Source organism: Siphateles boraxobius, unplaced genomic scaffold (genome assembly GCF_051911475.1).
Source record: "Siphateles boraxobius isolate OS27281-9 unplaced genomic scaffold, OSU_SipBor_1 83, whole genome shotgun sequence".
In the NCBI taxonomy this organism is placed as follows: Eukaryota; Metazoa; Chordata; class Actinopteri; order Cypriniformes; family Leuciscidae; genus Siphateles; species Siphateles boraxobius.
Window position 1 is genome coordinate 1,200,917 of NW_027509212.1, and position 27,630 is coordinate 1,228,546.

The following is a 27,630-nucleotide window of genomic DNA, read 5'->3' on the forward strand; positions in this document are numbered from 1 at the left end:
AATTTCTTAACTCCGTGATCACGGCCGGTGCTGTCATTTTGACTTTGAATTTGGCGGGGATTAACTATGTAGGCTAGCTGTGGTGTAATGACGTTAGCTGCGCAAATGTCCAGTAATATCTCGATTTTAATTGGTCCATGTCTGATACGTAACGGAGATGATTACTGGCATAACATATTTACGTCCAAAGGCACAGCAGATTTGTGCTTTTTGCCGTACATGTTGAAGAATACAGGATCGAAGTGCGCATGCGCAACATACAAACAAACGCTAGTAAAAGAAAATGCTAGACAGTAAAAGCACTTCTTATTCTACCATTTGTTTTTTATTTGATTATGCGTAACTGCCACATTTGTCATCATAACGTCTAAACAATTGGAATAACACATATATTGCATATATAAAAAACAAGAATAAACAGTAAAAACAATTTTGGCAGGGTAGTGCCTAGTTTGCCTACCCAGACCGCACGTCACTGAAACTTGTCAAACTGTGCAGCCTCTCTCTGCTCAACGCGTAAATAAATCCATCGATCTGCACATCTTGTTAAGAGTTCTTTAATGGTCTAGTGGTTGATCTTTTGCCAAGCGTGTCAGAGGTTGCGGGTTCTAATCTGCACTTGTATAGTTTTTTTTTCTCTCATCAAAACTGAATATGTTCATCAGTGGTTACAGTCTATATCAAATTTTCAGTCTATATGGATTTTATTTTGAGATTTCACCGGAAGGAATAGAGAGTCTCCACAACAGCGATAGATTGAAGCGCGCGTCCGAGTGAAGACTGCGCGAGCCTGTATCCGTGACACTGATTGCCGCGGCAACGAGCGCTCAGCAGCTTGAGTTCAAAAACACCACATTTTAGCGCTAGCTCTCTTATTTAATAGCGAATTAAATGAATGATCTGCTAGTTAACTGGATGTTTTATTTATTTGTATTAGGTACATCCGTGGCGCCTCAATGTTTCAAAAAGTGGTGGGTACAAAATGACTCATGGCGGAATTTGCGTACCCACCGTCCCCACCGAAATCGACGCTTATGCTTAGACCTTGGAAAGGGTATAACTGCTGTGATCTTTGTAACTGTAAGCCTACGAACTCCTGTGTGAGTCTTGAAGCTGACTTCTGTTGATGAAACTGCAAACTATCTTCAGTAAAACTTTTCTTTAATTTATTATTCTGACTCTGGGTCTTCATTCTCTGGTTCTGGGTCTTTGACTGTAAATCCCCTTACATCGCGTTAGGATGCTTCCCTAGTTATTTTTAAGATACTTGTCTGGCAGGGCAAGTAACATTCAATTTCACTTGCCCCTTAAAAAAAAACAACACACTTGTCCCGGACAAGCAAACAAGTGTTAATGTCGAGCCCTGAAATGCAAAGTTGAACCAAAGTTAACCGTTGTTAAATGTTGATCAATTTAAAGACTTCAAGTGAAAATAAAATTTACTGCACTGGACTACGCCACTCCAATTTTGTTTGGGGAGGAGATCCCAAGTCACTAGAGGGTTTCCCGGTTGGCTATCCAATTAAATGAATAAAGGCAAAATTACTATAGAAATCAAAACGTCACTTTTATTAAATACAATGATTCTGGTCTCATCTGCTTTCACTCAAAGCTGGCCAAATGCAAGCGTAAGAGGTGGTACTACAATTAACTATGGGAGGTAACATAACACTCAAAAAGAAAATGCACACAATGAAATGAATATATACAATAAACCCCAAAAGAAATCACAAGTTGCTACATGCCACAGTAAATACACAAAAACTCTTTACACACCACACTTATGAATCAAGAGAAAATATCTTCCCTCCCGTAGTTACTATGCTCACAGCTACCGATGATGACCTGGTTATAGTTCACAGAATAAACCATATAAAAATGTACAACTGTTAGTAATGGGCCAACCAAACAAAATTAATAAAAGATCACAAAAACCATGAAAAACAAAAATAAAGGTAGGGAAAAACAGTGGTCAATTGCACAGGACAAATCGAATTCTAAAGAAAGGAAAAACAATAGTAAATAAAGCAAAAATACACAAATCAACCCATACAAAAACCACAATCTCATTTACTGAAATCATTATATCCAAACATAACATTGAAAAATAGCATCACATCATAACATTAGTTCAAACTAGAAACCACTGTCCATATATTTATTTCAATCAACATGGTTAAAATATGCTAGCTATTACAACATTACATCAAGAAAAATAAATACCTTAGTTGGCTTTTGGCCAATTTCAGGAGCCACAGGAAGTGCAGCAGCAGTTAATATCCATCGCTTATCCAGGTCAACATGGCCAACGTGAAGGCCTTTAAAACAACTTCTCTACAATGAAAATCATTTACCCTAATACATACAACACAGGGTTATCGATGATCATTTCAAAGAAACATAACTCGTTTTGACCGTATCAACTCTCACGTGCTGTAATGGTAATTCAGTGTCCACCGCTCATCCAGCCAAACTTTATCAGCATAAGGGTATTTAGACCTCACATCTAAAACAAACCAACTACATAGACAATGAATTGATTAATTACAGCTGGCCCATTTAAATTAACATTGTCACTAAAAAAATCGCTGGCTCTTGGCCAACACATTAAAAAAAAAAAAAAGATCACAAACATCATAAATAAGCATTAAAAACACTTCTCCTAACACCTATTAAAATAAACCTACCAGAGCTTGTTCTTCCAGAGACCATGCCAAACAATTCAGGTACTGCAACCATACCTTCTTCTTCTTCTTCTTCTTCTTCTTCTTCTAGCTTTCTGGTGTTACGGTTTATCTGGTGACCGTGTTAACTGGTGACCAACTTCCTGTTCAAGTCATTCGCTGCAGATGTGTGAGCAGATTCGTCGATTCTGAAAGCACAAACTGACGCGATATTAAGCTGTCTAATAAACGCACACTTGCTTGTTACTTGCCTTTCGCATTCTTGTAAAGATGACAAAGTATTGCTATGATGTAAAACAAAAAAAGGAAGGAAAAAAAATCATCTTTCCACGGGTTTCGAACGCGCGCAGAAAAGATATTCTGTCTGAATTAAAACAATGTGCCTGTGTTAACTTGTGATATTAAGTGATAACTTGTGATATAACAGCTGATATTAAGCTGTCTAATAAACGCAGACTTGCTCGTTACATGCCTTTCGTATTCTTGTAAAGATGACAAAGTATGGCTATGATCTTAAAAAAAAAGAAGAAGAAAATACATCTTTCTACGGGTTTCGAACGCGCGCAGAAAAGGGTTCACCCAGGGAGAACACCGCGACAAACATGTTGAGCTGTCTCACTAACGTTATACTACCTGATTGTTGCAGAACAATTCACCATTTCAGTCTCGGCGTCACTTTATGCAGCTGTCCGTATCAAAACATTGTGTCCGTGTTAACTTGTGACCCTTGTGTTTCTTATTTCAAAAACTCACCATGGCGTTAATTTAGAAATTGTAACGTTATACTACATGGTTTATGATTTCAAAGCACATTGCATGGACTCTGTAGTCCGACAATGTTACATAATTGTGGCTACTACAGTTGTATAACAACTGCGATGGTTAAACTGGTTATTAATGAATGGTTCTGTGTCGTCAGATGCTAGGCAATGTCTCAGGTGATGATTAGCCTATAATAACGACATGTTGCTTTCGACGGTATTGTAGCATTTACTTTGTCTCTGTAATACTGAATGAAATGTAAATGTCACATTGTAGTCGAAATAATGCTTATACAGTCACTTGCGTTCAATAGGTCTATATAAACATTAGAAACTTTGTCCTGTAGTCGAAATGTTTCACATAGCCTACATCCTACTGTGTGAACCTTTTACCTTGCGACTTACGTTCAGTCTGCGATATAGCAATTAGTTGGAAAAAAAATAATATATAAAGGTTGTGGGACTGGAGTGACTCTGCAGGTGGGGACTGGAGTGACTCTGCAGGTGGGGACTGGAGTGACTCTGCAGGTGGGGACTGGATTGACTCTGCAGGTGGGGACTGGAGTGACTCTGCAGGTGGGGACTGGAGTGACTTTGCAGGTGGGGACTGGAGTGACTTTGCAGGTGGGGACTGGAGTGACTTTGCAGGTGGGGACTGGAGTGACTCTGCAGGTGGGGACTGGAGTGACTCTGCAGGTGGGGACTGGAGTGACTTTGCAGGTGGGGACTGAAGTGACTCTGCAGGTGGGGACTGGAGTGACTCTGCAGGTGGGGACTGGAGTGAGTCTGCAGGTGGGGACTGGAGTGACTCTGCAGGTGGGGACTGGAGTGACTTTGCAGGTGGGGACTGGAGTGACTTTGCAGGTGGGGACTGGAGTGACTTTGCAGGTGGGGACTGGAGTGACTCTGCAGGTGGGGACTGGAGTGACTCTGCAGGTGGGGACTCGAGTGACTCTGCAGGTGGGGACTGGAGTGAGTCTGCAGGTGGGGACTGGAGTGACTCTGCAGGTGGGGACTGGAGTGACTTTGCAGGTGGGGACTGGAGTGAGTCTGCAGGTGGGGACTGGAGTGACTCTGCAGGTGGGGACTGGAGTGACTCTGCAGGTGGGGACTGGAGTGACTTTGCAGGTGGGGACTGGAGTGACTCTGCAGGTGGGGACTGGAGTGACTTTGCAGGTGGGGACTGGAGTGACTTTGCAGGTGGGGACTGGAGTGACTCTGCAGGTGGGGACTGGGGACACTGAACTGTGCATGTAGGAGGGGCACTGGACAGGAATTACGATTGTAGCCATTTTAGGCCATTTGTGTGGCAACCTGGGCTCTGGCTCAATGTAACGGGTAAGGTGGTCCACATTTACCTTAAGAATGGCCTTTCCTTTATCTGAAACTAGGTCCACACCTTTACCCTCAATGTTAATAATGGTAAAAGGACCCAGCATGGCACTACCCATTTTTCCTCCTTTTCGCTGTTCCTCTCGAATATTTTTGCGCAACACTTTGTCTCCGACTTCAAATCTGTCCTCCTGCCCCTGCCGAGCCTTCCTCTTCCTCACCTTTTCTCTGACCTTTTCAACATTTTCCAAGACCACATTGTGCACTTTTGCCAGGCCTTGGAGGCCAGTTGTGAAGGATTGGGATGCCACTGTTCTCTCCACCTTATCATCATTTATCTGAAATATACAAAACACAAACCCTCCTAAAATTAGTGATATCAGCAATGAAAGATTTAGTATACAGAAGATGCATCTGCCATTTAAGAACCTACCTCATAATTTTCAGAAAGCTCTGAAGGGTATCTTGCCTCCCGACCAAACATGAGATAATATGGAGAGAACTGTGTTGTGAGCCGCTTTTTGGTCCGAATTGCAAATAAAGTAGCCTTCAGATGTTGGTCCCAGCTCTCAGCATTTGAACCCACCAACTTTGTTAGAACTCTGAGAGGTAAATAATGTTATCCTTATGTAGTGTGTGGGTGACGTAGGTGTCATCCATTGGTTATGTCAAATGAGGAAGTACGTATTTAAACGGGCTGTGCCAGTGGGGTGAGGTGATCGGTTGTAACACCCGCCCTATTGGTTTGTTATCATTCCGGCTCGACTTGCTGCAGGAGAAAAGGTATGAGTAAGTGTTTGCGTTTGATCTGTTTGCTGGAGATATGATAATAAATATTCCTTGTTGGTGTTGGTATAGGCTGGTAGTATGCGAATCATTTGGACCACTTGACGAGCAGATGGTCTGGGGTTGGCCAGTTGTTTATGCAGGTGAGTGGCGTTCACGTGGGTTCTGGGTTGGTGTATGTGCGCTTATAGTGTGTATCATTGCAGCGTTTTGTGGCGTTGCCGTTTAGTGGCGTCTGTACACCAGCTGCAGTTCATCAACGTAAGGGAAATCATCATTTGCAGCATTCTGTGGCGTTGCCGTTTCGTGGCGTGTGTACACCAGTTCATTTACGTAAGAGAAATCGTCATCCGTGGTATGTACTGAGTATTTTTGCTATTCGAATTGACCATATCCGGACTCTTAAAATCTTTGTATTGGATAGGCTGGGCATCACATGCTGCAGTATCTGGCAGTGGCGCGAGCAGCCCGGTCGGCGCTGTTGTCTCGCTCAGATTTTATGACTTTTTCGTCTTTTGTTTTCAGTTAATCTGGTTTGTGTTTCTTTTGTCTAAACATGCAATGGTGGTTTGAGTTGATTTATTGAATATTTTGCCCTTTCCTGTGTGTTAGTGACTAAAAGGTAGGGTGACCAGATTTCTCGGAGTGGAATACGGGACAGATACAGAACGCATGCGTATAGAGGGAATGCACGTGACGTCACCGTTGGCCGGAGTGACTGCAGTTACGCCTACAAGTGGCAAAAAGACTGAGCGGCAGCATTGGTTTTCAGTGTGAATGCTGCGGAAAAACACACAAAACGCGTCTAAAACGGGAAAGAGCTTTGAGACTGACTGTACAACTAGATTTGACAAGAAATATGAGGAATATTTTTACAGACTACCTAAAGCTACAGAACAGAGAAGCAAATAGATCGCTGCAATTCATAGAAACAACTGGACTCCAGGCAGCGAAAGGTGGATTTCCAGTTATCATTTTTGTGTCAATATGCTGAATTTAGTGGTAAAATCATACTCTATATATTGTATTGTTATATATTGCAGTGACAACTCATCAATCAAATATTTACCACTGTATATTCTGTATAATTTGACATTTTTAAATAAACACTGACAAAAAACTATACAAGTTTTAAGTCTCTAGACGATATGATGATATATATAACATTGATAAGTGATCACCTGGATTTAGACCTGCCTATTTTGTATTTATATAAAGCATTCACAGGCAAATTTGCTGTATGTATTTCCCTGGTGTCGAAATCAGGCACATATAAATGTCAGGAAACACGATTACTGGCTGCATGTTAATATCCATGGATCACTGGATCTTTAGTAAGTTGTAAGGAACACTATATTGAGTCCAATCTTTAGTTTAAACTGATAATCGTTTGTTTTACTTGCGTTTTCGCAGTTTCCCCTATTAAATCCAGTCACGCAGCTGCTCTTCTGCCACTCAGTCCGGCTGCGGGGGCGTGTTCCGGCGGGAAAGTGACGTTAATGCATTCCCTCTATTAATGCGTCTTACATGCGCTTCATTAGGCACACTAGCACACACACACAAGGTCTCTCCCTCTCTGTCATGCGCGCGCTACACGGTTTGAACGTAACATATATATTCACTTAGCCTTTCGGAAACGAAACCTATTATATATAAAAATATATATATATATATATATATATATATATATATATATATATATATATATTAACGATGAAATAAGGGACAAAACATGATTTTTTCAGAATAAGTCGGGACACTAAAATTAGAGTGGAAATACGGGGCTGTCCCGGGAAAAACGGGACGTCTGGTCACCCTACTAAAAGGAGTTGTTCTCCTGTGTTTGTAGATTCATTATTGTGCTTATTTGGTTATATGTGTTCGTGATTTGAGTTGATTTATTGAATATTTTGCCCTTTCCTGTGTGTTAGTGACTAAAAGGAGTTGTTCTCCTGTGTTTGTAGATTCATTATTGTGCTTATTTGGTTATATGTGTCTGTGATTTGAGTTGAGTTACTGAATATTTTGTCTTTGTCTATGTGTTAGTGACTAAAAGGAGTGATTCTCCTGTGTCTGTAGATTCATTATTGTGTTTATCATTTTTTTATTTACTTTGTTTATTGTTTCTGTATTCATTCTTTTTGTATTTCCATACAGGAGCTGAGGGCCACTTGCGCGGGTGTCCTGGGACTGTGGTAGTGGGGTCTCCCGTTCACTGAGCGTGCTCTATTTCACTTGTGTGGTGTGGTGGGGTGTGAGTATTGAGTGAGTTTTTCTTTTGCTTCCCTTGTATGCCACTTCCAGCCAGGGGTGCCCAAGTAGATGCCCTTCAGCCCTGTATGGATGTGTTTGGAATGTTTGTCTTGGGGTGATTTACTGTTGCTGTTTATTGACATTTAGTTTTTTTCATTTTTTTTTCATTCTTGTGTGTTCAGTCGCCATTGAGTATTTTGTATAATGCTCCATTGAGGGGTGATTTTTATAATGTGTCTGAAGTTTGTTGAATAAAGTGTATTTTCTTAGAGCCCATGACTCTGCCCAGTTACTCGCCAATAACGGACCTGGGTGCTTTGAGTACATAAAAGCCGGTGGCTTTGATATATTTTTAGGGTGCAAGTCCCTAGATGGCGTAGTCGACAACCAAAATTATATCAATAACCTAATTATTCCTGTAGTTTAGGCTAATTTCTGTCTTGCTGGTAGCCGTTTGGTCACATTTGGCGCAGTCGGCCGGGTTTTGGCAGTCTTGGCAGAGACGTGGGTTCTAGTGTTCAGTGGTAAAACAAAGGCTGAGGTTTTTTTGTGTGTTTTTCTTTTTTTTCTCTTTTGGTTTTTTTTCTTTTTTTTTACAGGGGCGAGACAGCAGCGCTGTGCGGGCTGGAGTGGATATTCACTTCTCCCTGATATTGGTTTTGTGGCTCTCCTTTTCTTATTGGGTAAGTGATGGAGGAAGAAGTGCAAGAACTTCGAGAGCTTATTGCCCAGCTTAAAGCAGATAATGAGAAGTTACGACAGGAGCGAGTGGTGGCTGTTGGGCATGGTGCTGCTAGTGCAGGGGACCCTGCACCCACCATTCCTCCTGAGAGGGGTGGTGGTAGTGCCCCAGTGACGGATTGTCTCGTTTTGGTACCTAGGGATAGGAGATGTCCGAAATTCAGTGGTAAGTCAGACATGGGTATCGATGAGTGGGTGGAAGAGGCTCAAGCCTGTATCCGTGCTCGATACCTTACCCCAACCGATCAGGCGTTCTTTTTGGTCGATCATTTAGAGGGGGAAGCAAGGGAGGAGATTCGGTATCGCTCCGAGCAAGAACGTGGTGATCCCGATAAGATTATTAGCGTGCTGCGTGAATTATATGGGTGTTCAACATCATACATAGCCTTACAGGAGGCTTTCTTTTCCTGGAGGCAGCAGGAAGGAGAAACTTTACTGGAATTTTCTCTTGTTTTGCTGAGCCTCTTGGAAAGAGTTAAGCAACAGTCTCCAACTGTATTGCTAAATGCGGATGTTTTGCTCCGAGATCAGTTTGTTGAGTGTGTAGCCGATAATTCCCTGCGTCGTGAACTTAAGCAGCTGGTGCGCCGACAAGCTACTATTAGTTTTCTGGATGTCCGTGGGGAGGCTATTCGGTGGGAACGTGAAGGGATGTCAGGTGCAGTAAGGACCCGTAGTCAGTCTGTTCCGTTGATTTATGGTACCCAGTATGGGGTGCAGGGGGAACCGCATGCGGAAGTTAGAAGTCTCTCCCAAAACTCTGAAATGAAAGAGTTAAGGGAGATGCTAAGGTTGCAACAAGAACAGATAACCCAGCTCGTTCAAACTGTGGCCCAGTTACGTCGCCCCGAAATACGTGGTCATTCGCCTCATAGGGCACCGGTGATATGTCGAAGGTGTCAGAGACCTGGCCATTTTGCCAGGGAGTGTGATGGGACGCGGGTTTCCCATCGCACTCAACCTTCCATTGCGTCAGGCTTATCGGTAGTTCGGAATAGCCAGCCCCCTTCTTCTGGTCCATCGGGAAACTAATTCCCCCCGAGCCACAGAGTCAAGGCTCGGGTGGGGAATTTATCGGCTCAGAATTAAATGGTCCTTTATCAAGATCTCGTCTAATGTCGTCATGCCCTTATCTCGTTGTTTCAATCGGAGGTGTTTCAGTGTCGTGTCTAATAGATACAGGGTCTATGGTATCTACCATCACAGAAAGTTGTTTCCTGCAGCACTTTGAGCCATGGGGTAGAGAGAAGTTGCAGTCTTGTCAATGGTTGCAGCTTCGCGCGGCCAATGGCCTCCCAATTCCTTATATCGGGTATATGGAGTTGGATATTGTATTATGTGGGCGATTGGTCTTGGGGTGCGGGGTTCTTGTTGTCCGAGATCCTCCTGATGGGTTACGTGACCAATCACCGGGTGTTTTGGGGATGAATGTCCTAAACCGGTGTTATCAGGGGCTCTTTGGACAGCATGGCCCTGCCCTCTTTGATTTGCCTGAGGTGTCTGAAGCCCCTTATTCCTTGTCACAAGCATTGCAGGAGTGCCAGGCCGCCGCCACTGCCTCGCTTAGGGAAGATCATGAAGGTAGGGTGAGATTGCGGGGCCGCCAGTCATGTTGTATACCCGGGGGTACTATAAAGTTTGTTCCAGCTACATGTTCAGGCCAGTATGCTGACCAAGTAGTATTTTTCGAGCCTCCTGAGTCTGGGCTTCCAGCTGGGCTGTTGGCTCCTTCATCCTTGGTACAGGTGGTGAGAGGGACGGTGTATGTGCCAATGGTGAATGTTGGGGTAGTCGATGTAATGCTTTACCCTCGTTCTGTTATAGGTACCTTGATTGGCGTTTATGTTGTGAGTTGGCCGGCGGGGATTACGGAGGTGCCAGCGATTGTGGCTACTGTTAACTCGCAAGGTGTCGAGGATGGCTTGGGGATACCGGAGCGGATAGAGACAGTGGACTTGTCCAGTTTGCCCGTTATGGAGCAAGGCCAAGTAAGGGCACTGCTCCACCGTTTTAGCTCTGTGTTTTCTAGTCCTGATGGGGATCTAGGCTGCACTGATCTGATTTCGCACAAGATACCTCTCGAAGATGACACCCCGGTCCGTCAACGCCATCGCCGGGTTCCCCCAACGGAGTACGAGGTAGTCAAGTCCCATATTAATCAGCTGTTGGAGGCACGGGTTATAAGGGAAAGCTGTAGTCCTTATGCATCACCTATTGTACTGGTCAAAAAGAAGGATGGTAGTCTCCGCATGTGCGTGGACTACCGTCAGTTGAATGCAAAGACCAGAAAGGACGCTTTCCCTTTGCCCCGTATTGAGGAGACCCTGGATTCTCTGGCAGGGGCCTGTTGGTTTTCCACGCTGGACTTGGCCAGTGGGTACAATCAGGTCCCTGTCATGGAACGGGATCGTCCAAAAACTGCCTTTTGTACTCCGTTTGGATTGTTCGAGTGGAATCGTATGCCCTTTGGCCTCTGTAACGCCCCGAGCACTTTCCAACGTTTAATGGAGAGGTTGTTCGGGGACCAGCAGTATCAATCATTGCTTCTGTATCTGGATGATGTGGTGGTGTTTTCCTCCTCCGTCGCCCAGCATGTTGAACGTCTGGAAGTGGTGTTGAGTCGGTTGGAACGTGAGGGGCTGAAGGTCAAGTTGTCAAAGTGTGCTTTCTTTCAGCGAGAGGTGAAATATTTAGGGCATGTAATAACAGCCGCAGGGGTTTCTACTGACCCTGGGAAGATTGAGGCAGTGGCAAGGTGGCAGAGGCCAGGAACTGTGACCGAGCTGCGTTCATTCTTAGGTTTTGCCAGTTACTATCGCCGGTTTGTGGAGGGTTTTGCCAAGTTGGCTGCCCCTCTACATAGGTTGGTGGCAGAGTGTACTAGAGTGGGGCCTGGGAAGCGAGCGAGGCAAGGGTTGGGCGAGGCATGGACTGAGCAGAGTCAGGCGAGTTTTGAGGGGCTAAAGTGTAAGCTTACTACAACTCCAGTGCTGGCTTACGCGGATTTTTCTCTCCCCTTTATCCTTGAGGTCGACGCTAGCCATGCGGGGTTGGGTGCGGTTTTATCTCAGGAACAGGAGGGGAGGGTACGACCAGTGGCTTATGCCAGCCGTAGCCTTAGGCCCACTGAGCGCAATATGAGCAATTATAGCTCTATGAAGTTGGAGTTTCTTGCGCTCAAGTGGGCCATGGCTGAAAATTTTCGAGAATACCTGCTGGGAAACCGATGTGTAGTGTTCACCGACAACAACCCCCTCAGTCAGCTAAGTTACGGGGCAACGGAACAGCGTTGGGCCGCTCAGTTGGCCTCGTTTGACTTTGAGGTTAGGTATCGCTCTGGTCGCAGTAACCAGAATGCTGATGCACTTTCTAGGCATATCCCGATGTGGAGTGTGGAAGGGGAACAGCTGACAGTGGGGAGTTGTATCCCAGCACTAGTAGGAACTGCCACTAAGGTAGAGCGAATGGCACCTGCTTGCCTTGCCGCTATCACCGTTTTGCCGGGTTATGTGGCTGCTGATTTGCGTGTGTTGCAAGAGGAGGACCCAGATATTCAAGTGGTGTTTAGGTGCTGGGGCCAAGAGGCACCGTTGGCTGGAGAAGAGCAGCAACAGCTCTCTAGACCAAGTAAGATTCTATTGCGCCAGAAAGACCGGCTAGTGAAGCGGAATGGGGTACTGTACCGTAGGGTGTTCCGCCCTGATGGAGGTGAGGAAAATCTACAGCTGGTCTTACCAGCCGCCTTGAGGACTGAGGTCCTCACACAGCTCCATCAGCAACATGGACATCAGGGCGTTGAGCGGACAACGGAACTGGTACGCCAAAGGTGCTACTGGCCGGGTATGTCGTCAGCGGTGGTGGAATGGTGTCGCCAATGTGAGCGCTGTCAGGTGGCTAAAGACACTCAGCCATTAGTGCGGGGGTTTATGGGTCATGTTTTGGCTGCTAGACCTAACGAAATGGTGGCCATTGATTTTACGGTGTTGGAGCCAGCTCGTTCGGGACATGAAAACGTCCTGGTCATGACCGATGTATTTAGTAAGTACACTCTAGCTGTGCCCACAAGAAATCAGCGGGCAGAAACTGTTGCTCAGATGCTGGTAGCCGAGTGGTTCTTTAGGTTCGGGGTACCGGCTCGGATCCATTCTGATCAGGGTCGGAATTTCGAGTCGACACTTATACGACAGCTCTGTGGCCTTTATCAAGTAGAAAAATCTCGAACCACTCCGAATCACCCCGCTGGCAATGGTCAGTGCGAGAGGTTTAATCGGACTCTCCATAACCTCTTGCGTACCTTGCCTATCTCAAGTAAACGTGACTGGGTCTCCTGCTTGCCTCAGATGTTATTTTGTTATAACACCACCCCACACCAGTCTACAGGTGTATCACCGCATTTCTTAATGTTTGGCCAGGAGCCACGTCTCCCAGTGGATTTCTTGTTGGGAAGGGTTCCAGAAGTCTCGGGAGGGGAAGTGCATGAGTGGGTGTTAGAGCACCAAACTAGGTTGCGGGTGGCCTTTGATGGGGCCCCTGAACGGTTGCGGGTAGAGGCAAGTAAACGCAAAGCTTAGCATGACAAGCGTGTTAAGGATGTTCCTTTGGGGGAGGGTCAGTTGGTATACCTCAGGGATTACAATCGGGGGGGTCGGCAGAAGATCCAGGACCATTGGAGTTCTGTGGTGTACCAGGTTGTCCATGCCCCCAGAGAAAGTGGTACAGTTTATACCATTGCTCCAAGAGATGACCTCGGGAAGGTAAAACGGGTGCATCGTTCCTTGTTGAAGGTTTGCTTGTGTAGGGACCCCCCTTCTGAAGATTCTTCCTCTAACTCACTCACCGGTAGCCTCATGATAGAACAGGAGGGGTTGCCTGGAGATGAGGAGGAAGATCTATGGGTTGTGGTGCCGTGGTGCCACAGGTCAATACAGCCCCAGTAAGCGGTGTTACACCCCTTAGAGTGGGTGGATCAGTAACTGGGCAGGAGGGCTTGACATCCTTTGGACTGGATGGGGTCGGTGTCACTACGGGGTTAGGCCCTCCAGTTGTACCAGTGACTGTATTACCAAGTCAAAGTACAGATAGAGAAGTGCGGCGTACTACACGGGCTACAGCGGGGCAGCATCCTAATCTTTATCGACTCCCTAGGGCTGTGGCGGCAGAGACTGTGGCTCCTGAGGTTCTTGGAACCACAAGCAGTGTTTCTGTCTTGTTTAGACCTTGGGATTAAAAGCTTTTTCTCACCGTCGGGCCGACGATGCAAAAGGTGGGGGAAGAATGTAGCGTGTGGGTGACGTAGGTGTCATCCATTGGTTATGTCAAATGAGGAAGTACGTATTTAAACGGGCTGTGCCAGTGGGGTGAGGTGATCGGTTGTAACACCCGCCCTATTGGTTTGTTATCATTCCGGCTCGACTTGCTGCAGGAGAAAAGGTATGAGTAAGTGTTTGCGTTTGATCTGTTTGCTGGAGATATGATAATAAATATTCCTTGTTGGTGTTGGTATAGGCTGGTAGTATGCGAATCATTTGGATCACTTGACGAGCAGATGGTCTGGGGTTGGCCAGTTGTTTATTCAGGTGAGTGGCGTTCACGTCGGTTCGGGGTTGGTGTATGTGCGCTTATAGTGTGTATCATTGCAGCATTCTGTGGCGTTGCCGTTTCGTGGCGTGTGTACACCAGTTCATTTACGTAAGAGAAATCGTCATCCGTGGTATGTACTGAGTATTTTTGCTATTCGAATTGACCATATCCGGACTCTTAAAATCTTTGTATTGGATAGGCTGGGCATCACATGCTGCAGTATCTGGCAGTTGCGTGAGCAGCCCGGTCGGCGCTGTTGTCTCGCTCAGATTTTATGACTTTTTCGTCTTTTGTTTTCAGTTAATCTGGTTTGTGTTTCTTTTGTCTAAACATGCAATGGTGGTTTGAGTTGATTTATTGAATATTTTGCCCTTTCCTGTGTGTTAGTGACTAAAATGTAGGGTGACCAGATTTCTCGGAGTGGAATACGGGACAGATACAGAACGCATGCGTATAGAGGGAATGCATGTGACGTCACCGTTGGCCGGAGTGACTGCAGTTACGCCTACAAGTGGCAAAAAGACTGAGCGGCAGCATTGGTTTTCAGTGTGAATGCTGCGGAAAAACACACAAAACGCGTCTAAAACGGGAAAGAGCTTTGAGACTGACTGTACAACTAGATTTGACAAGAAATATGAGGAATATTTTTACAGACTACCTAAAGCTACAGAACAGAGAAGCAAATAGATCGCTGCAATTCATAGAAACAACTGGACTCCAGGCAGCGAAAGGTGGATTTCCAGTTATCATTTTTGTGTCAATATGCTGAATTTAGTGGTAAAATCATACTCTATATATTGTATTGTTATATATTGCAGTGACAACTCATCAATCAAATATTTACCACTGTATATTCTGTATAATTTGACATTTTTAAATAAACACTGACAAAAAACTATACAAGTTTTAAGTCTCTAGACGATATGATGATATATATAACATTGATAAGTGATCACCTGGATTTAGACCTGCCTATTTTGTATTTATATAAAGCATTCACAGGCAAATTTGCTGTATGTATTTCCCTGGTGTCGAAATCAGGCACATATAAATGTCAGGAAACACGATTCCTGGCTGCATGTTAATATCCATGGATCACTGGATCTTTAGTAAGTTGTAAGGAACACTATATTGAGTCCAATCTTTAGTTTAAACTGATAATCGTTTGTTTTACTTGCGTTTTCGCAGTTTCCCCTATTAAATCCAGTCACACAGCTGCTCTTCTGCCACTCAGTCCGGCTGAGGGGGCGTGTTCCGGCGGGAAAGTGACGTTAATGCATTCCCTCTATTAATGCGTCTTACATGCGCTTCATTAGGCACACTAGCACACACACACAAGGTCTCTCCCTCTCTGTCATGCGCGCGCTACACGGTTTGAACGTAACATATATATTCACTTAGCCTTTCGGAAACGAAACCTATTATATATAAAAATATACATATATATATTAACGATGAAATAAGGGACAAAACATGATTTTTTCAGAATAAGTCGGGACACTAAAATTAGAGTGGAAATACGGGGCTGTCCGGGGAAAAACGGGACGTCTGGTCACCCTACTAAAAGGAGTTGTTCTCCTGTGTTTGTAGATTCATTATTGTGCTTATTTGGTTATATGTGTTCGTGATTTGAGTTGATTTATTGAATATTTTGCCCTTTCCTGTGTGTTAGTGACTAAAAGGAGTTGTTCTCCTGTGTTTGTAGATTCATTATTGTGCCTATTTGGTTATATGTGTCTGTGATTTGAGTTGAGTTACTGAATATTTTGTCTTTGTCTATGTGTTAGTGACTAAAAGGAGTGATTCTCCTGTGTCTGTAGATTCATTATTTTGTTTATAATTTTTTTATTTACTTTGTTTATTGTTTCTGTATTCATTCTTTTTGTATTTCCATACAGGAGCTGAGGGCCACTTGCGCGGGTGTCCTGGGACTGTGGTAGTGGGGTCTCCCGTTCACTGAGCGTGCTCTATTTCACTTGTGTGGTGTGGTGGGGTGTGAGTATTGAGTGAGTTTTTCTTTTGCTTCCCTTGTATGCCACTTCCAGCCAGGGGTGCCCAAGTAGATGCCCTTCAGCCCTGTATGGATGTGTTTGGAATGTTGTCTTGGGGTGATTTACTGTTGCTGTTTATTGACATTTAGTTTTTTTCATTTTTTTTTCATTCTTGTGTGTTCAGTCGCCATTGAGTATTTTGTATAATGCTCCATTGAGGGGTGATTTTTATAATGTGTCTGAAGTTTGTTGAATAAAGTGTATTTTCTTAGAGCCCATGACTCTGCCCAGTTACTCGCCAATAACGGACCTGGGTGCTTTGAGTACATAAAAGCCGGTGGCTTTGATATATTTTTAGGGTGCAAGTCCCTAGATGGGCATAGTCGACAACCAAAATTATATCAATAACCTAATTATTCCTGTAGTTTAGGCTAATTTCTGTCTTGCTGGTAGCCGTTCTGTCACACTTATTACTATCTCTATTAAGATTATGCAGTTTAACAATCCAGGTAAGCATCACACCTTTGAATGGTTCCATTCATTTTCTCCACAAGGCCATTGGTTTGTGGGTGGTATGGAGATCACAAGCTCCTTTTAATACCCAACCTCTTACAAAGGTCAAAATTAATCTGGGAAAATAACAGTACTGTATAATCACCAATGAGAATTAACCTTAGATAAAACAACAAAAGCAACTTAGGTGACAAAGCTGTTACCTTATTGACAAACTCTTTGCCTTGGTCTGTTAAAATTCTTTGTGGTGCTCCAAATCTGTAGAAAAAATCTAAAATGCACTCACTCACTTCCGCTGCACACTTTGATTTAAGTGGGTAGGCCTCTGTCCACTTAGTAAAGTAATCAATCATTACGCAAATGTATTGATTCCCCCTCTTGGTTGTACTCAATTTCCCAACTAAATCCATTCCCACCAGTTCCAGAGGCTGTGTGATCTGGGGATGGGGGGCTTATATAAGTCATATAGAAGGATAATATGCATGTTATACAATTGTGCAACATCACTGTCATTTGGTATACTCACCTCTTTTGGCATGTAGGCTTTTTCTCCTTCAATGTAGACCTTCTGGCCTGGCATTCAGGGCACTGCGCTATCTACAAGGTTTAATGTATTGTGTTAAGTGATGTAGTGCTTTGGTTTTAAAATAATGTGCCAAAAATAATGTTAACACTTTATTTTAGTGTGTCCTTGTTACACGTTACATCTATTTACTATAGTAATAACTATAAATCAGGCATAATTACATGCAATTAACCCTCAACCAAATCCTGATCCTACCCTAACCCTATAGTAAGTACATGTAGTTAATTATTATTTCTCAGTACTTACATCTGTAATTACACTGTAACAGGGACACATTAAAAGAAAGTGTAACCAAAATAGTTAAGCTGGAATAAAACTCACCCATTTGCGGATGTCCTCTTCCAATCCATGAGGTAAAATCTGGTGCTGATGGCGTTAAGAGTTTTCTCCATGCCACAATGACCCCCCTGATCACTGGCATGAAGGCTAACAAAAACATAATTTGCCTCCTCTGGATACGTGACCACTTTTGCCAAATGTTCGCCTCGCTTACGCCTCTGGCATACATAGTGAAGCGCGCCATCTAATGTGGATATCACAAAGGCTCAGGTAACTTCCTGTGCTTGTGCCACTAAAATGGCAATTTCCTTTCTCTATAATTGCTTACCTTTCATTATATAGCTTTCAGCTCTTCTTTTAATAATGAACTTCTCCTGTTTGGAACATCCAGGAGGATATGTTCCATGGAGAAGAACATTATTGAGCTCCCTCACTTTTACAGGATCCATCTGCAGTGGTTCTCAATCCTGGTCCTGGGGACCCACAGCTCTGCACAGTTTTTATGTCTCACTCATTTAACACACCTGATTCAGATCATCAGCTCTTTAGGAAAGAGCTCTGAACTGAACTGGGTGTGTCAGATAAAGGAGACATAAAATGTGCAAAGTTGTGGGTCCCCATGACCAGGATTGAGAACCACTGATCTGTACCCCTCTTTAGCAATGGCCATATTTTTCATTTATATATTTATAGTACACTGTAAATCTACATGCCTTACCTTCAGTCACCTCACAATCAGTTCTTGGCACTATCAGGACTATACACATTCTCTCATTAAATTACAACTATCCACGTTACTCAGTTAATCACCACAAGTCGCTACACGAAGTCAAGTGATTGATTGATTTTTGATAATATGGAGCATTTGCATGTGGTAATTGGCTATTATGTGCATAGAATCAAACTGGCAACTTAACGATTTTAACAAGAATGCATCTCCTAAATGATTAGTAGCCTACCTTGGGAATTATTAGACAGCTAATTTGAAGACAAGCAACTTGTCAAGGTTTGCTAGGCCTTTTTGAGCAAACAACCACTTTTTGTAGGATTGTAACATGTCATTGAAGTGTAATAAAGCAGTCAGATTTAATGACATCCTGACAGAGGATTTAATCAAATGTTGAAACCCAGGGATGTGGTTGCCATGTAAGTGTGTAACATAGGCTTTATACAATTTGTAGTGAACATAGACACCACTACAAACAACAAATTAGATTATTCAACATTTCTCTTGCAGTAATAATGTGTATTAATAATAGGTTGCAGCAGTTTTCACTACAGTACACTGTACTTTGTATAAATTGTTTCTATGGTTGTGAATATAATATATTTTATTGGTCCTCAATATGTCTTTGTCAGTGTCTCACATTTGTCATTACAGATTTACATGCTAAGAACATCATCGTTTTTAATAAAACCAGAACCCAAATGCCCAATTCCCATTACAACCATTAAAGGTCATGACAATGTTTTTTTCCTTAATGTGTCAGCAGCATTTTGATTGTTCATATGAAATATATTTGGAAAAATTAATTACATATTTTAGTTATGACATATTGCAGAAGTTAACACAGGCACATTTCCTTGAAAGTGCTAAATGTCTTCCCAGATTTATAGCACCTGTGAACAATGATTTAACTGGGAATTTGTTGGCCAGTGCTTGCTTTACCAAAAAATTGTACTGACACCAATGTTATAATGCAATCACCTGTAAAATGAACAACAGCTGTAGCCTATATATTTTCTTACAGCAAAATTCTCAAAAATGCATAAACCATTTTAAGTGGTTTAAAGGGTTGCTTGGGGAAAACTCCCACGAGACGTGTCACTTACTCACAATTATTAGACATTTTTCATGGCTTTTAATGTTGTTTTTAATGGGCTTTATAACATACAATTGGAACCCGTACAGTGTCAAATATTTGCATTATACATGTAGTATTGGATACATACTAACATGTAACATGTAATGTTAGATCACAACATATAGCCTAGACTTACTGGTTATTACGGGGCGTCCTTCCTTACATTACCACTGTTTCATTACTTTCCACAGTGTGTCTTTCTTGTACCGTATGTGTGATCAAACCATATGATCCTTTAACCTAGTCATTTACATTTTTTCAAGGGCTACCACCCTTAACACAGTTAATGTTGTTTTGACCGAAAATTCAGTGGATTAAGAAGTTTCTAAAAGGCTAAAATTGTCTTTTCACACAATTACAAATGCTTAAACACAGCATGTCAGAAATTAATACCTATGTTTAAGACTGTAAATATAGTATAAAGCCTCTACTTCAGCAACAACAGTAGTTCAGAAGTACTGAAAATAAAAATGCTTAAAATTTCGAGACATCTGATAAGTAGTTTTAGATAACAGATCAGTGAAATAGTGAGAAATAGCTGATCCCACTCTCAGTCGGAGACATAGTCAGGTGTTGAAGTTCTTTACATTACTTGGACATACACACACACCAAAAACAGTGTTTGAATTGCTTTTGGTAAGCGTTCCAATTTTATATCTCACATTCTGCCTTTTGTCTGGTGTGTTTCTTTTAGCAGAGAGAAAAAGTCTGAATTTCTAGATAAAACTCACAATTACTCATTTCTTATTAATGGTGGGACATAGCTTCCATAGTAACCAAAGGCCATGTTAGATTTGTTGTTGATCAAAGGCAGCAATGTTATGTTTTCATTTAAATCAAAGCTTGATGTAAAGCTTTTACTACACCGACTCCAGTACCACTTTTCCCATATGCAGAATATGCGGTCTGTGTAGGGCACTAACTAAGGGGGCACCATCAACACCCATATGGGCCCTATCAACACTCCAACACCCCCAAAAAGCAGGTTCGGACTGTACATTCAGGTAATGACTCATTCACTTTTAGATAGTATGTTGTAAAGCTGCACACATTAAATAGCCAACAAACAATTTAGAGAGGCTTAAAGTAGAGGGTGAAAAGAAAGGGGAAAACTAAACTATGGATTTCGTATTGTCTGCAGGTAGAAGTGAAACATGAAAAATAATGCAGTTTTCATAATGCCATAAATTGCTTTTTATTTCGACACACATTGTGCTTTCATTGACTCATGATCAATTGGAAACTTGTGTTTTGAAAGACTGATTCCATTTTGAGTCGGGGTTTGCTATATTTTGATAGTTAGCTTACATAATAGTCCCCCCCTCCCTCCCCCCTTTCTTTAACAAAATAAATAATTGTTGTTTTGGCTGGATAAAATAAGACTGTGCTAACTGTAATGCAGGTGTGTTCGTGTAAAGAAACAAAAGTAGGCTGTTTGACCTAAATGGAGTGTATAAGAAAATGTACTTTAATTAATAAATGCTTTTTATCAATTGTATAACATTTTTTATTGTTTACTAACAGTAATAACAAGTCGTACTTTGACCTGAGAATAAATTAGACATTCCAAAACCTGCTATAATCACATGACATAGCTGACAAGTTAAGTCACATTTACAATGTAATCTTTAATAAGCATCTGTGACGTTTACATTTCATTCAGTATTACAACGACAAAGTAAACGAAGTCACATATGTTTGTAAATTAATTTTAGGCTAAAATAACGTGGAAAGCAACATGTAACGTTAATTCATCACCTGAGTGCAGTGACATCAGCTAGTCTGACGACACAGATATGTTTTCATTATTAACCAGTTTAACCATAGCAGTTGTTATACAACTGTAGTAGCCACAAATGTACCATCGTCTGACAACAGAGTGCATGTAATATGCTTTGAAATCATAAACCATGCAGTCTACATTTTCTGAAATAACGCCATGGTGACTTTTGGCAATCTGAATTGATTCAGACAGCTGCATAACGTGACACAGAGAATGAAATCGTGAATTGACTCCAAAATTCTTTAATGAACAGGACTAGTAGCATAGTGAGTTAGCTCAACATGTAAACACGGTGTTTTCACGGAGTGATATCTTTTCTGCGCGCGTTCGAAACCCGTGGAAAGATGATTTTTTTCCCTTCCTTTTTTTTGTTTTACATCATAGCAATACTTTGTCATCTTTACAAGAATGCGAAAGGCAAGTAACAAGCAAGTGTGCGTTTATTAGACAGCTTAATATCGCGTCAGTTTGTGCTTTCAAAATCGACGAATCTGCTCACACATCTGCAGCGATTGACTTGAACAGGAAGTTGGTCACCAGTTAACACGGTCACCAGATAAACCGTAACACCGGCAGACTAGATGCCTTACGGCACATTGCTGCCTCCCACAGTTCAATCTCGGTTATCATTTTATGACACCATCATTCTCAGAGGGCTAATCCTGTTGCAGATATAAAATCCATAACTGCTTCCACTATCCTCGATTGGTTCTCATGAGGATTCAAAATATCTCTCAGTGTCACTGCCTGTATTCCATCTCCAGGTACCACAGAATGAAGTTGTTCTCTTCGCCCTTTATATTGTTGACATACCATAAACACATGATTAACAGTCTGTTGTTGATTGCAGGTTCTACAGAGTCCATCCTCATGTTTGCCCATCTTCACTAGATCCCATGCAAGTCCACAGTGTCCCAGCCTTAGTCTTGTCATAATTACAGATTGTCTTCTAGAGTTATCCAAATAACATTGCTCTGTCTTTACTTTGTTTTGTATTGCATAGTAATGACGGCCCTTTGTTTCCTTTTCCCACGGCCTCTGCCATACTACCATAGTTTTTCCTTTAATGACAGATCTACATTCAGCAACCCCAATACAAACTGCTAAATCAATGTCTCTTTTTAAAGTCATTTTTGCTGCCTTATCTGCCACCTCATTCCCTTCTACCCCAACATGTGCAGGCACCCAGAGAAATCCCACTGACCCTCCAGCCTGTTCGATTCTATACAACAGAACCATCAGCTCCATAAACAGATCTGGCCGAGCTCCCAAATTACTTCCTCTCAGAGTTTTTAACACTGAAGCCGAATCTGAGCATAATACTGCTCTCCTTGGTTGAACTTCCTCTACCCACTTTAGTGCCTATATAATAGCTAGAATTTCTGTTGTATACACCGATACCCCCTCAGACAGTCGCTTAAGCTTTACATATTCATATTGTGGGATATAAAAAGCAAAACCCGACTTCCAAGTTTGTGGATCTTGGGATCCATCTGTATAAATCTGAAGATAAGTTCCCCACTGATTTTCTAGTCTTTGCTTTACCATATCGGGATATTCTGTGCCTTCATGATGTTTGATGTTTTTCATTATACTGAGATCTATTTCTGGTGTGGACATCATCCACGGTGGTACAACTGACCAGTACACTTGCGGGGCCACCCCTACCTCTTTCAGTCCCAACTCCTCCATTTTTTTACTGATGTTAAACATAAAACATTCCTTCCTCTTTTTTCCTGATCCCCACTCCCATGCATTAATTAGAACTGTTTTTGTAGGGTGTTCTCCTTTATGTGCCCATAATTTAACAATATGCTGCATTGCCAATTTCTCCAGTCGAATTGATAATGGCATTTCCCCCATCTCTACCAGCAAAGCTGGGACTGGAGTTGTACGAAGGGCCCCACAACATAGTCTCAGCACCTTCGCTTGTATTACTTGAAGCCTTTTTAAATGTGTATCAGCGGCTGTCCCATAACACACACAACCATAATCCAGTCTAGATCTTATCATTGCCCTGTAGATCATTAGTTGAGTATCTCTGCCTGCACCCCATGTGCTACCCGAGAGGGAACGCATTACATTTATTACTTTTTCACAATAGTTTTACTACATTATCTATCTGCTTTTTCCATGTTAGCTTCTCATCCAAATGCACACCCAAAAATTTGAACTCTTTAACCCTCTCAATTGCTTGTTCATACAAAAATAAACCACCACATTCAGTTTTCTTATTACCAAATATTATATACTTTGACTTCTCCACTGATATCCTAAACCCCCACTTTTCACCCCAGCTAGTTACTTTGTTCAGAGCTCCCTGCACTTGCTCAAATATTTGTTTACATTCCTGCCCCTTTTCCAAATGGCCTCATCATCTGCAAAAATAGATTTTCCAAAACTATTTCCAATTTCTTCAAATATATAATTTATCATAATGTTAAAAAGGACTGGGCTTATCACACTACCCTGTGGAGTTCCAATATCAATACCTGTACCAGCTGAAAAAGCATTTGCAACCCTAACTTGAATGCTCCTGTCCTTCAAGAAGTCTTGTATCCAGTTAATCATTCTCCCTCTGACTCCATCCTCATAGAGTTTTATGACAAGCCCCTCCTTCCATAGCATGTCATAAGCCTTTTCAATATCAACAAACACCACCATTAATAATTCTTTATTCACCATTGCTTTCTTTATATCACTATCAAGGGACGTAACAGCATCCATAGTACTTCTCCCTCTACAGAATCCACTTTGTACTGGTGTAAACCATCCCTCCTTCTCTAACTTATAAACCAATCTGTCTGTGACCATCCTTTCCATTATTTTACAGAGGACTGATGTCAGTGCAATAGGCCTGTATGATCCTGCCTTTGAAGCGTCTTTCCCTGGTTTCAATATTGGAACCACCAGTGCATGCTTCCATGTGCTAGGTAATCTTCCCTCTTGCCATATATAATTCATTAAGGCCAAGATTTCCTCCAAAACTATGTCACTAAGATTCTTAACAATCTCATAGCTAATACCATCCTTTCCCGGGGCTGTTTTCCTTCCTTTTTCAATTGCCCTGCGTAATTCTTCTAATGAGAAAAATAAATTATACACATCAGAATTATCTTTATTTATCTCAAGTTTGTACCAGTTTTGCTCACATATCTCATTTCTTTTCCTTTTACCTGCTTCACCAATGTTAGCTCCGCTGTGAACAGCTCTAAAGTTATTTTCACATAGCTTTGCTTTGTCCAAATCACTTGTAGCAAACAATCCTTCCTCCTCTAAAACTGGCATTCTCCTTTTCCTATTACTTCCTGCCATACGATGTACTGCCCGTAATATTTCTGTTACTACAGTCTCTGCCCCTAGTTTTCCACAGTATCTTCTCCAGCACTCTTTTTTTGCAGTCTTAATCACTCTGCGTGCTTTGGCTCGCAGTCTTTTATATTCTACTGCTTTATCTTCTGTTGGATATTTTCTCAATGCTCTATACCCACAATTCCTTACTGCTTTATCACAGTCCTTGTTCCACCATGGCACACTAATTTTCCTCTTGTAGCACTTCTTTATTGGAATATATTCATTTGCACTTTTCATAATCATTTCACATAAGCTAATGTTCCATTCCTCTATTGTCCCATCCTCGTTTACTTCCTCTATATTTTTGTTACACTTTTCAGAAAAAAATGCCCAATCCGCCTTGTTATAATTAAATAATTTTTGGTTGCCCTGTTCTTCACTCAGTAGTTTTCCCAAACCTCAATAGTATAGGGTAATGATCACTTCCTATTGTATATCTATCCAACGAATCCCACTCTCCAACCCTTGCTAGTTCACTGGATGCTAATACCAAGTCTATATATGAAACATTTCCTGTTCTAATATCAAATCTAGTTGGTCTGCCATCATTTATACAAACTAATCTCCACCTGTCCATAAATTCCTCTATAGTGCTCCCATTATTATCTTTTATTCTGCTACCCCAAAGAGGGTTGTGAGAGTTAAAATCCCCCACCCAAATGACCGGTGTCCCTACTTGTTCCATAACCCTCTCCAACTCGCTTAGATTTATTTGTAAACAAGGATTATACAAGTTTATTATGTTAATCCACCTATGCTGTCCCCAAACTCTTACTATAACACATTCTAGTTTAGACGTTATTTCTACTTTCTGATACTGTACATCTGATCTTATAAATGTTGCACACCCTCCCCCAGACTTTCCTTTTCTATCATATCTAATACTTTCATACCCAGGAATCACAAAATCTAAGCATGGTTTAAGCCAAGTTTCTTGAATACATATTACCTCTGGTAGATCTTTAAATTCATCAACAAATCTCTTAAGTTCCTGCCCATTAGCCACCAAACTCTGTGCATTCCATTGTAAGATGTAAAACATCAGCAATTTAACTATCATCTTTCATGTCCATGCTTCTTTCCCCATTACATTCCTCATTACTGTCAGTGCTCTTTTCTTTTCCCCTCCCTCTTTCATATACTTCCAATTTCTGCCTCATATATTTGTGCAACTCTTCAGGACCGATATATGCCTCTTCCAGAAATCTCTCTGCAGCATCCACCACCACCTTAATAACATCCGATCTTCTGGATTGGTCTCTAGCTGCCCACAGAACATCTACCATGAATGCCAGGAACGACTGGGTTCCCACAATCTGCCTCACTTTCTCCCTATCAGGCTGGGAATCAGAAGGTATTCCAACTGCCATTTACCTACAAAGTTCCCACGTTTCCCCCACACTCTTCATGGCCTCTGCATACGACATTTTGCCCTCAACTCTCAATTTCTCATCTCCCACAGCTCTAACATGATGCTCACACCCCCTAAATGAAGATACATGATTTCCGCCACAGTTACAGCACTTGACTATGTCAGCTTTACACTGAATAAAGTCATGGCTTCCCCCACACTTCCCACACCTTTTTTTCCCTCCGCATGCTGCTGCTACATGACCATAGCGTTGACAGTTATAACAACGCATCGGGGGACGATTATAATGTCTCACTGGAAAGCTAATATATCCAAGGCTGACCCTTTCTGGCACACTATCTTGCTTGAATGTTAATAGCACAGCAGTGCCAGTTTCATTGAATCTCCGTACAGCTTCAACCTCAGCTCCCTTTAAATTCTTCAAGATGGCACTCTCTGCTATCTCAGGGCTTACATGTATCACTCCCTTAGCATTTTTAGCTTGACCAGGTATAGAACATTCTATAGGCCTGTTAAGCAAACGACGAACTTTAAGGGCACTCGACCTCTGAGTATCATTTCTACAAAAAACAAGTTCCCATTCATCATCATTTTAACATTTAGAACTTTTCCCATTTTGTTTTTTAGCTCCTCTGATAGTCTGAGAGGGTTTAAGGCCTTGTCACTGTTATCTTTGAATTTAACTATTATCCTAAATCCACCCTCCTCTTCAAGTCTTAGCATTTTCCTCGTGCTTTGGGACTCGGCACTCTCACTTCCACTTCCATTGTCAGATCTATCTCTTTTTTCAATTTGTCTGGAATTTTTGTCCTTACTCCCAGCACCCTCACTAGTTTTCCCTTTCGGCGGCATAGCCCATCCCTCGTCGGGGAGGCCTGTCTGCTGCTTCAGCTCACGAACCAAGCTCTCACAGGAGATGCCAATTGAGATATCAAATACTTGTCACCTTATAATATTAATGTGTCACAAAGTAATTTAAATCGCCCTCCAAACCGTCATCCGTCGCGGGCGTCAGTGTTCGTCCAAATATCCACTGCAACCATACCTCACAGGAAGTGGCCTATTTAAAGGGAAATTACACCCTCTACAGATACCCTCAGCAGTGCCCCCTATTGACTTTTTTTTTGCATGCGCCCCAGAACGCTTCCCACAACTAGGCCTATCCACTTTTGCTCATGGGTCAGACTTAAAGTAGTTAATATTGATATAATAAAATAATCAGTTAAAAATGCTAAACAAAAGTTAAATAAAAAACGTTTCCTTTCATAATTTTTGATTATTTATAAAGTTTTATTAAAGGAGATTTTCAAATAATTATTTTGCCACAATGGTGCATGTACACAATAAGTGCTTTTGTATCAAATTATTAGTTTGAATGTTAGTACATACTGTAGTAGTTAAAGACACTTATTATGAAGTGGGACCAAAAAAGTTTACATTGATCTCACTAAAAGGTTAGAATAATAGGTTAAAACATGAAATGCATGTTATGAACATGCTGATCTCTGGTCTCTCTGGTTCTTCTTATCCAGCAGAGGGCAGAACTGCACCAAGGCAGAAATTTCATTGAGCTCTCAAAAATTCAGATGATTGGAAAATATTGTTCATGTAGCCTATATTTAAACATTTCAAGTATGACTGCTCATTGAGGAGTTGTTTCAAACATAGCTGTGCTTGTGGTCTGTCCTAGGGCTGTGAAACAATTAATCGTGATTAATCGCATCCAAAATAAAAGTTTGTGTTTACGCAA

General features: G+C 42.0%; 2 long non-coding RNA genes across 2 annotated transcripts in view; both read right to left on the reverse strand.

The window, feature by feature from the left end:
• LOC143730892 (uncharacterized) overlaps positions 1–27,630 on the reverse strand; it is a 462,574-nt gene that overhangs the window by 365,276 nt on the left and 69,668 nt on the right. The window lies entirely within an intron of this gene.
• LOC143730898 (uncharacterized) lies at positions 1,738–26,999 on the reverse strand. The gene is made up of 5 exons (XR_013200676.1): positions 26,926–26,999; positions 2,688–2,741; positions 2,431–2,520; positions 2,224–2,355; positions 1,738–1,997 (listed from the first exon to the last, which is right to left on the reverse strand). It is a non-coding gene; the product is annotated as an uncharacterized LOC143730898 (long non-coding RNA).